This window comes from Mus caroli, chromosome 11, assembly GCF_900094665.2.
Source record: "Mus caroli chromosome 11, CAROLI_EIJ_v1.1, whole genome shotgun sequence".
Taxonomy (NCBI): Eukaryota; Metazoa; Chordata; class Mammalia; order Rodentia; family Muridae; genus Mus; species Mus caroli.
The window spans coordinates 14,308,277-14,319,008 of NC_034580.1; the positions used below are offsets into that span (position 1 = coordinate 14,308,277).

General features: G+C 39.9%; 1 long non-coding RNA gene across 1 annotated transcript; it reads left to right on the forward strand.

The window, feature by feature from the left end:
• The first annotated feature begins 326 nt into the window (after positions 1 to 326).
• Positions 327 to 9,708, forward strand: LOC110306267. The gene is made up of 3 exons (XR_002379244.1): positions 327 to 587; positions 4,981 to 5,131; positions 9,558 to 9,708. It is a non-coding gene; the product is annotated as an uncharacterized LOC110306267 (long non-coding RNA).
• The last annotated feature ends 1,024 nt before the right edge of the window (positions 9,709 to 10,732 follow it).

Genomic DNA, 10,732 nt, shown 5'->3' on the forward strand with positions numbered 1-10,732 from the left:
CAGCTGATATGAGGCCCCCAATACACATACAGTGGAGGATGGTATTGAGGTAATAAGCCCCTGAGAATGTCTATGAGGGAGTTTCTCTATTGGGTTAATTGAAATTGGAGCACCCACCACAAGTGTGGGTGGCCACATTCTATTGGCTGTCGTACTATACTGAATATTCTTTCTTTGAATCTTCTTTGTGGCACAGAGTGGCCAGCAACCTCATGTCCGTTGTCACCACCTTCCCTATCATAATGGAATGGAACTGTCCCGCGCTATCGTCTTGCCAGCAAGAACGCGCACGGAACACCAGGATGATTCTGCAGCAAAGCGTTTATTGCATCTTAAAGAGGAAGACGCAGAGCCCCAAAAGGGCGCTGCTTAAAAACACCCTAGCACGGCATGTCCACGCCTGATTGGTAGCTTACCCATGATCTCATTGGCACGCCCCGGGGTGGGCAAAGACTTGCCGCAAACACACTCTTGCACATGTGCACACAGCTTGTTTCCTGAAAAGAGGTCGAGCTGGCACAGCGGAAGCCGGCGCCATCTTGTGATGGCGAATGCTATTGCGGCTCTCCACATGGAACTACCAAATTGTAAGCCAGGATAAATCCTTTCTCCCTAAAGTTGCCTCTCATCAGGTGTTTGTAGCAATGAAAGAAGTCACTATATTCATAGATTTTACTCCATTGGTTGGTGCACTATTTACTGTTTTTGTTGTTGTGGCAAAACTCCTGATAGAAACATCTTAAAGTTGGAAAATGTAATTGGGCTCACAAATTGAGTGCACAAACCATCATGGCAGTGAAGGTACGTCAGCCAAACTATTAGGTGGCTGCTTACATGATGTCTTAAATGAGGGAGCAAGAGAAGTAAATGCTGGTGCACAGTTACCTTGGAACTCAGCTCATGTCTTTTATTATCACAGTCCATGAGATGGTACCACCTACACTCAGGGTGAGTCTTTCTCTTCAGTTGACTCTCTCTAGAAACACACTTAAACACATGCAAATACGTGTGTCTCCCTGGTAATTCTAAATCTAATTGAGTTGACAACAAAGCTTAACCATCACATCCAACAGTGAGATTCTCAGCTCAGTACGTTTCTTATGAAAGGCTTTTCCAGGCCTTGCCTAGTGATTCATCTCTATCAGCACTAGGTCAGTGTCATACTTGTAGGCTCCATAACTGCCTTTATATACCCATTTTGTAGATGGTGTTGGCTGCAGTATATATTTCCTTACCTTACTATGAATCTCTCAGTACATAATAAAGTTCAATAATGGCAATATCACTCAAACAGGGTGAATTTTAGTATCCAGTAGTGATTCAATCTTTACTAAGCAATTAAATGAGTAAATGAGCAAACCTTGATGATTCTCATTGTCAAGTGGAAATCAGTATCTTCTAGTGAGACCATATCTCACCCAAAGACTTGAATCCTCATGGCAGGAAGAAAAATAAGAGGAAACACAACCTCACTGCCCATTGATAGCTGCAGCATTAGTTAACACTGAGGAAACACATTTGTTCACTTCTGCAAAGTTACTTTGATGGTAAGATGCATTGACTCTTATTCCCTGTCCTAGAATCTTCCCCATGTATTAATAAAATACAGTTCCTCCTTCCTTCCTTCCTTCCTTCCTTCCTTCCTTCCTTCCTTCCTTCCTTCCTTCTTCAATCCTTGCCTCCATCTTTGTTCTGTTAATTTTTGTCACCTTGACACAAACTTGAGTCCCCTGGGAAGGTTAAACCTCAGTGGAAGAGTTATCTCCATCAGATCAGCTGGTAAGTATGTGTTTGAAGATTACTCTTTGTTTAACGATTAGCGTGAGCAGGCTTAGTACATTGTGGGCAGTGCTACTCTTGGGCAGGTGGCCCTGGTTTGTATAAGAACGTAGACTTAGCAAGTTAGTAAGCAACATTCTCCAGTGGTGTTTGCTTTGCTTCTGCTTCCAGGTTCCTGTTTGAAGCCTTACCCTAGTTTCCCTCTATGATGTGAAATAAATATATTTCTTCCCAAGTTCTTATTACTGTGCTGTTTATCACAGCAACAGAAAGCATACTAGAGACATTCCCTTCCACCTTCCCTTCTCTTCCCTTCCCTTCCCTACCTTCCTCCCTCCTCCCCTTCCTCCCTCCCTCTTCTTTCTTCCTTCCTCTCTCTCTCATCCATCTTTCTCCCACCCTCTCCCTTCTTCCTTTCCTTCATTTCTTCCTCATTCTGATTTCCTCCCTCCTTTCCTTCTTTCTTTTCTTGAAGTGGCTTTCCAAATATAAGTAACTATAGCCACAAACACATACACAAATCATCACCTGTAGCCTCAGGTTATAAAGGAATAAGACAGGTAAACAAATAGGCATATTTCATACTGCTAAAGGTGTGCTCTTAGTTGATTGAGTGTGCTCTTAGTTTATTGAATATTAATTACTATTGCCTAATCATTGAGTACTTAGATATATTTAATTTTTCTGGTTTTTTTTATTAAAATGATGGCCATCACTAAATTAAAAGGACTTGTAACCCAGATGTATCCAGTACCCTCTCTGGTAAACCTCTAGTCCCAGCTTGTCCTAGTGATATGAGGTTACATTTGTGTCTGAGATTCAGAAACAATTTGAGCATCTTCTATTCTACTTGACATTAAAGAAAAGAAAGGAAAAAACGATACATTGGTAACTGCTATGTAAATCATTTGGTCTTAAGGGATGATTCATTGCTCAAGAGAAAAAGAATTAGCCTCAGGCCTGCCTGACTTGGAGAGGTTTATTGACACTGCTCATTGGAGAAGGACTGTAAAGGACACATGACTGTCTGGCTCCTCATTTTCTAGGGCAGCTAAAACTCCTAAATGTGACACTGATAATAAGATGATACACTGTTAGACAATGATGTGTGTGGCTTTCCTCTCCTCCCCCACCCCAGCTATTAAAGCTGTATTCAGTGGAAGACACATAGTAATTTGTTGGAAATCACAATTTGCTAAGAAATTCTCAGAAAATCCCCAGAGCCCATTATATTAACAAAAGTGACAAGAAAATAAATGTTTTTGACAAGGAAATATTCCTATCCCTAGAAGACGGCCACAATAGCGACGATTATTCCAGAATCAAAGTTATTTAAACAAATTTTGTCGACTACTTAATAAATGTTATAGTGTGGCTGTTTGTGGCTAATAAAGCTTGGTTTGCATCCTCCCCCTGCCTCCTCTGCTGTGCCTCCATGGGCTCACTTAAAGTGCATTAAGTAGCAGCACGCCAGATCAGGACATTTGGCTGCAGAACTTAAATAATTCATTTGTGCACCAGTGCTTCCAGACTGCTTTTACAAATGTTGTAATGAGACAAGCTGCGAAGTAGTTTACATGGGAAAGAGACATTCAAATCACCACAAAGAAGCCTCCTTCCTAGGCCTTACTTCCTTGAAGTTCCAGATATAAGCAAGAAGGAAAGTACTGCAGAACTCTGATGTCTCCTAGGACAGCATCTGCTATTTACTTACCTACTTCCCAAACTTACCTGCATGACCAGATAGGAGCTATTGCTCTGCTTCCAGTAACGAGAATTACAGCTATGCCACTTTCAAGAGACTTGATTCCTGAGTCCATTTGTAAAATTGCTAGAAATCGCATGTGATTCCCAAAGCATATTTAAAGAGAAAGACATCATAAGTTTATCTTGAAGTTTAATTGAATTTTAAAAAGGACAGGGGAAACAATCTAATTGCTATTGCAAAATTTAAGAATTGCAAGCACTTAAACAGTAAGCTAATGAGCATAATGCAAGGATCTTTACAGGTGTTGAATCAAAGCATAGTGTTAACCTCACACATTTGAGACCACAGACCCAAATTATCTGACCAAATTCATTAAAGCGTGCTTTATTATTTGTGTGTATGGCTATCTCTCCCTAAAGGTGGATTTCAAGAGATCAGCATTGGACATGGACAGGAGGAGGTGTTTCTAAATAGGGTACTTGGCAGGCAAATAGGTGGGGTTGCAGAAGAAGAACATAAGCATAAACAAATTGGTCATAACAATCATCTGAAATAAAGACATGGCTGCAAGTTGGTCATAACAATGTGGTCATAACAATCTCCTGAAACAAAGACATTGGCTGTCAATTGGTCATAATAAGGTAGTCTTAACAAAGTGGTCATAATAAGCTTTTGAAACAAAGGCATTTATTGTTGAACCAGGTGGTACAGTATCATTTGTAGTTAAGGTTACAAGTGGGGCATAGCTCAATCCTGGAAAAAGAGATTTAATCATAAACAGAAATGAATTTAGTTTGTCTTTGCTGTAAAATTTCTTCCAAGCCTAAGATGGAGGCAGACTAGTTAATCAATAGAACAGCTAACGGTAAGAGAATATGAGAAGTCTACAAAACCAATGTACTGAAAAAAAGTAGTATCTTGAATCGTTAAGAAAAGGTCATGCTAGAAGTAAAAAAGGTACTATTTAATACCTGGTTATATCTTTGATGCTGATACTATAGTCACAGAATTTATCAATTGAAAACCCAAGGGATAGAAGTAGTATATACCCAATTCCTGAAAGATTCAGGAAAATGTAGGCAATCATTCCTGTAATCGCTGAGAGGTGGAAACATTTTGAGCACAGCTAAACACAGAGCACAATGAGGGGTTTATTAGATTTTATTACTGAGAAACATAAAAATGAACATTTGTACATTCAAAAATGATTATGAAGACAAATACCATGTCTTTATCCGTATTTGTGGTTCCTAAATTTCATAGGGATATATAATGTTACATGACATGCAAGGAGAGTGAAATTGTCTAGTACAATGATAGGTACTGATGGGAGGAGGGGTGAAAGAGGAAGGTTGGGGTATGAAGGAATACTCTCAGTTTTGATTATAATTTTTATTTTCAAGTCTTTAATGTTTGACACGTCCCTGTCATTCGTGTGAACTCAGAATCTTGTTTTATTTATTTTCAACATGAATACAAAATTTTTGCTTCAGGTTCTGTTGGCCTAAATATTTTCTACCTATCTTCTGTCATGGTCAAAGTTGTTTCACTCATTGTACTTCATGGAATGAGCAAACCTCCCAGCAGTTCCTCTGATGCTGAGTTTAGAGTCTGAGAGAAGAGGAGGGAGAAGCAAGCCATGAGGTAATTGAGAACATTGTGTGGATGGTGGCCTTAGGATTGTCACAGGTCTTCATGTGAGCATTGGGGTCTCAGAGAAAGGTAGATGTTATGGCTACCTCTACAGCAAGCAAGAGACTTGTGCATTGGGTCTTCTTATGGCTTTAGGGTCCCAGAGGGAAGGGAAGGTCTCCTTAAACATTCTAAAATTAGTGTTTTGAATTTTTCTCTGGGGTTGTTTTCCTTTGTAATTCATTACTGGAGAACTGATATTTCTGAAGAGGACATATCATATTGATTTTTCATGTTTATTATAATTCTATGTTGAGACTTACATATCTCAGGTTATTGAATTGGTGAATATTGTTTTTATTAGCTGTATTATTTCAGTTAAATTTATTTACAATATTTAAATAGGACCAGTTTGTAGTCATATTGATATGTGTTGTTCCCTGGCTCGACAGTATCTGTGTGCAGGACAGTAGGTGTAATCCCTTTCAAAGCTATAGAAGAGAACAGCTAAGAAGTAAAGAGGAGGGGATGTGAAGCAGAAAAGCGAATGAGACAGCAGTGAATGGGAATGCACACATGTTGTACATAGGAAGGACAGAGAATCCATAACACAGTGGGTCAGCATACAACACAACCATAAAGTCTAACACGTAATATGTGTGCTAGAGAAAGACCAATGACATATTTATAATGTGAGTGAGAATAGTAAAGACTTTTAAGTAGAAAATAAAGAAATGAGCAATAATAAATGACAAAACTCAATAGAAGCACACTAATTCTAAAATATTATGGCCTCAGTCTGTCATTTCTTGATGTGAGTTTTGTGTTCTTTCTTTACTCATGACGTCTCATGTAACAATCCACAGTGATAGGGAGCTGCAGCTTACACCTCCAGTTCAAACAGGTAAAGACAAATTCAGGGTATGTATCTCTCTTTAAAGATGTGTTTAAATGAACTACTTTAAAAATTGTGTTTTCTGGCCTAAGTGTACTGAGTTAGTCAGTATAAGTCTCAGTTCCTGTTTTGATGTTCACAGAGGCTGGAACTATACCACCCACATTACTCCAAAGGTTACACCTTCAACTTCTTTGTCCATTCCCTGAACTAATCTCCAGTCCTTTGTTGTGCAGATTGGCTCCTGTGGGGAAGGGAAAAGTGAAAGCTTGGCACACCTGGTCCTGCTGATGGGTGGGAGCCACACATCAGGGAACTGCCTTCCAGCCTCAGTCTTCAGTCCCAGGTTTCACATATAGCCCTAGACCTTGGCTGCCTACAGAGAGGGTCCCTGGTCCACTCCTTTATCTCTTCTCTTTCTGATTCTTCATGGGAGGTAGAGAGGTTATACCGCTGTCTGGGAGTGACCTCATCCAGACCCGTAGTGTTTAGGGCCAAATCTCTGCCTCATCATTTTCAGTGTTACCAGTATACACAGTCCTTGTGAAATGGCATGGGGAGAGTAGTGAGAGGCCTTTGTGATGGAGGGTTTCCTCACTTCACATAAGCATAACTTGCGGGTCAGGACCTCAGATAATCAACAGCCACCAAAGCTACCCCAGGCTAGTAGCTTCCATGTTCTTTATCTCTTGAACTTAAGATCTGACTTTTACAGATAAAGGACTTTAAGAAAGGAACTTTATTATAAGCAAAAACTAAAGAGAAACCAGTCTAGCAGAGCTTTCATAAAATCACCTAGGACTTCTTTTAAACACTGCAGGTTAATGGGGTTTGTTGCGTTAGGTATGGGGTAGGGCACACTGCTCAGTGCAGTTGTTCCACTGAGATGTGTCCATGTACCTCTCCTTCTCAGTGTCTGGGTTGGAGTTTCTGGTACACCTTCATGGGCCAGTGCAGTATCTGACCAGGAAGAGCTTCTAGGCATCAAGTTGCTATGTAAAAGGAGAATTGAGACAAAATGAAGGAACTAGTTTCTAAAATATTTTTATTAGCTTTGGCTTCTGGCTAGGACAGAAATGCTTGTATAATCAAGAACACTCCATGCTTCAGGCCAAGACAGAACTGTTTTGTGAAGGGTAACAGGCAGATCTGCTCATTTCCCAGATCCCCACCCTAACTGCCTGGCAAGATTTTGTCTCCTGTTCTTATCACATAGTTATCTCACACAATTCTCCCTATATCAATGATGAGGTAGGGTGTGTGTGTGTGTCATGTGTATGCATGTGTGCAGGATGTATGTCCTGTATATGTCTGTGTTTTGTGTGTGATGTATGTATGTATGTGTGTGTGTGTGTGTGTGTGTGTGTGTGCACGTGTGTATGTGATTCCCTGGTTGTTTCCAGTTCAGCTGAAGTTGCCTGCTGTAGACTGGTTCATGTCCCTTTTTGACTGCCCCTTGCTGCACTCTGGAAATTTCATGTGATTTAGTAAATTTATTTACAGCTATATCCTCTTCCAGGAATAGATTCCTGTGCATTAACCTGACTGATTTCTCTTACCAAGTCACACTGTGTAGCTTCTCAACTGTCCAATCTTACCTAGAATTCTCTCAACATGTCTTTAAGAATTCTATTCAGCTTGGATATCTGGGGAATAGATGAAGTGTTAAACACTCTTAGAATATATAAAATGTACCAATTTGGGAAACACATGAATTCTTCCATTATAAAGAAGGAATTTCTGTCAGAAGTACTCAGGAGTCCCTTGGGTACATGATCTTCATCTTATTGGAGATAGACAGATATGAAAACACAAATTTTGATTTATCCACATATGAAAAGGTGAAAATTACACCACTAAATAGTATAGAAGCCATTTCATAGGTGAGCATCCTTAGATCTAAAACAGCCGGAGGCTTAGATGAAAGACTGCAGAACCCAGGCACGAATTATGATAGCAAAGAGCCACAGGAAGAGAGAACACAGAAGCAAGGTCCAACTTCACAGAGTGATGCCTCTGCTCTGACGTAGCGTAAGGCCCAAAAGAACTCCTGTCTTTATTTTCAAAATGGGATGTGAAGATATGCAAGAAAAGCAGAAATACTCCGCTCAGTCTTGAGACTCCTCATACAGATCTGAAAGCTGTAACTACAAACCAGCTGAATGAAGCAGACAACATATTGTTAGCAAGAAATGGTTCTCAGATAAAAAAGATTCAAATTTGGCTCTGCAGTCACAATTCATTGCATAAGATAAATTATATTTTTGTGCCACAATCCTGGATATTTGGCTTTCTATGCTTTTTCACATTGCCTTTAATGGCAACACTACATGAGCTCTATCCCAAGGATTCCCTTGCACCCGCTGCCTGTGTTCGTTAATTGTAGTCAACTTAATGCAAACTAACTCACCTGGGAAAAGTAAAGGCTGTTGAGAAATCGCTTCTATTAGACTGGGCTACAAGAATGTCTGTGCAACATTTTCATGATTAATGATTGATATGGGAAGAACCAAGTCAGTGTATGTAGGGATCCCTTGGGCAGGTTGTCCTGGTTTGTATAGGAAGGCAGACAAGGCAGGTAAGTAAGCATCACCCCCCCCCCATGTTCTCTGCTTCAAATGCTGCCTTGGGTTCTTGCCTTGACTTATCTTGGTGATGGGCTGTAAGCTGTAAGTCAAATAAATCCTTTCACCCAGTTCCTTCTGAATAGTTTACATCACTGCAACATAGAAGCCAGCTAAGTCATTTTCTTTCTTTAGCCCTACACTGATGTTCCTTTGCTCTTGATAAGAATGGATGGGGCTGTGAGTTTGGGGCTCTATTCATCCAACAGAGTGGAAATGTGGGTCTACTGTGTGCCCAGTTGAAGTGGGTATTGGATGATGGGGCTTGAGTTGGTCTACTTAGGCTGGCATGGGAAGCTCTGTTCATTGCTCACTCGTTCTTAGGAAATATCTCATGGAAGCAACTTAAAGATGAGATTTGTTTTTGTTTGTTTTGTTCCTGATGCTGAAGATTAAACCCAAAGCCTTATACTCACTAGACAAGCATTCTGCCAAGAGCTAAATTCCCTGCCCTGGAAGGAAAGGTTTATTTTGGCTCAGGGTTTCCATATGACATAGTGCATCTATCAGTGGTGATGGGAGCTTGAGGTTGTGGCTTGTTCACATGGTAGCATACAGGAAGCAGGGAACACTAACAAGACCCTGGGGACAGATATAACCATCAAAAAAAACCTGCCATTTGATTTACTTCTGTCTGCTAAGCCCCATCTCCTAAGGCCACACAGGGCCACAGAACTGTCACAACCTGGGAACTGAACATTCAAATGTGAGACTGTAATAGACATTCTGTATTCCAAGTTAAACAAGAGAAAGCTATTTTCTCTCAAGTCAGGGGACTAGGATGTCTATGGTCAAGTTTTTCAAGGCCAGTTTCTAATGCTCTCTCTCTCTCTCTCTCTCTCTCTCTCTCTCTCTCTCTCTCTCTCNCTCTCTCTCTCTCTCTCTCTCTCTCTCTCTCTCTCTCTCTCTCTCTCATCAGATGTAGGCGACGGACTTACTGATGTGAACTGGTAAACTACTTTCTATGGAACTCAGAGGGGAAAGCAGAAAGAAGACAGAAGACCAGGGGCTGTGGATATGATTCAATTCATACAATTTCTTAGAGCAGAGTCTTATTAAAAGGCCATTCCTTCCTGACAAAGTCCCATCCTTATGGACACTTGATTTGTTTGTTTGTTTATTGAGATAGGGTTTCTCTGTGTAAAAGTTCTTGCTGTCCTGAAACTACCTCTGTAGACCAGTTCAAGGCTGGCCTTGAACTCACAGATATGCATTTGCCTCTGCCTCCTGAATGCTAGGATTTAAGGATTTAACCAGTTGTCAAGTTAGTCTTACTGAGATCATGATGTCAGTCTATGAATTTAAGATGAACAAAATAAATTGAGTCAGGGTAATCCAGAACCTACTGACTCTCAGTCTTGAGTCTCTCTTAATGCAGTGGTTTGAAAAAATCATTCTCTCTCTCTCTTTATATATATATATCTTTTTGACATTTGAGAAAAAATGGTCTTTGTAAACACATTCAAATTACAAGAGTCCCTCATTTTTTCATTTAATGTGAATAAACATTTATTATTTACCAATATAAATAATTAATCTGTGCTCTAAACTTATACATGGCCGAACATTTTTCAATCACAGTGAACCCTAAATAAAAACATGGAACATTTTACATATAATTTACATAGAAAGAGTGCATGTAAAAGCTGCAGCCTGAACTCTAAAATTACTTGAAAATTGAGCACTCCAAAGTGTGAGGCATTTTATGACCATAATGTAAATCTTGCAATTTACATCTTAGAGAAGTCCCAGAGAAGACTGGAGAAAACCATATAACAGTGTGAAATTCTGTCATGTGGGACACTAGAATCAGACAGTGGCCCAAGTTTCAAATAATGGGGCTACAGCCATGGCCCTTATTTCTTGAATTTTGTCCTTAAATACCCATTAACATTTGAAATAATGACATGAAAACTAATGAAAGATACAACAAGCTGAAAGATGTCAATGTGTTTTACAGAAACACAGGAGGAGATTGAGAGAACAATACTAATATTTGTACTTCAATAATGAGGGTTAAAACACAAGTGGAAAATTAACTCCCTCTACATCTCCAGGCAACATCGGTAGAGGTAAGCACAGTGATGTTGAACT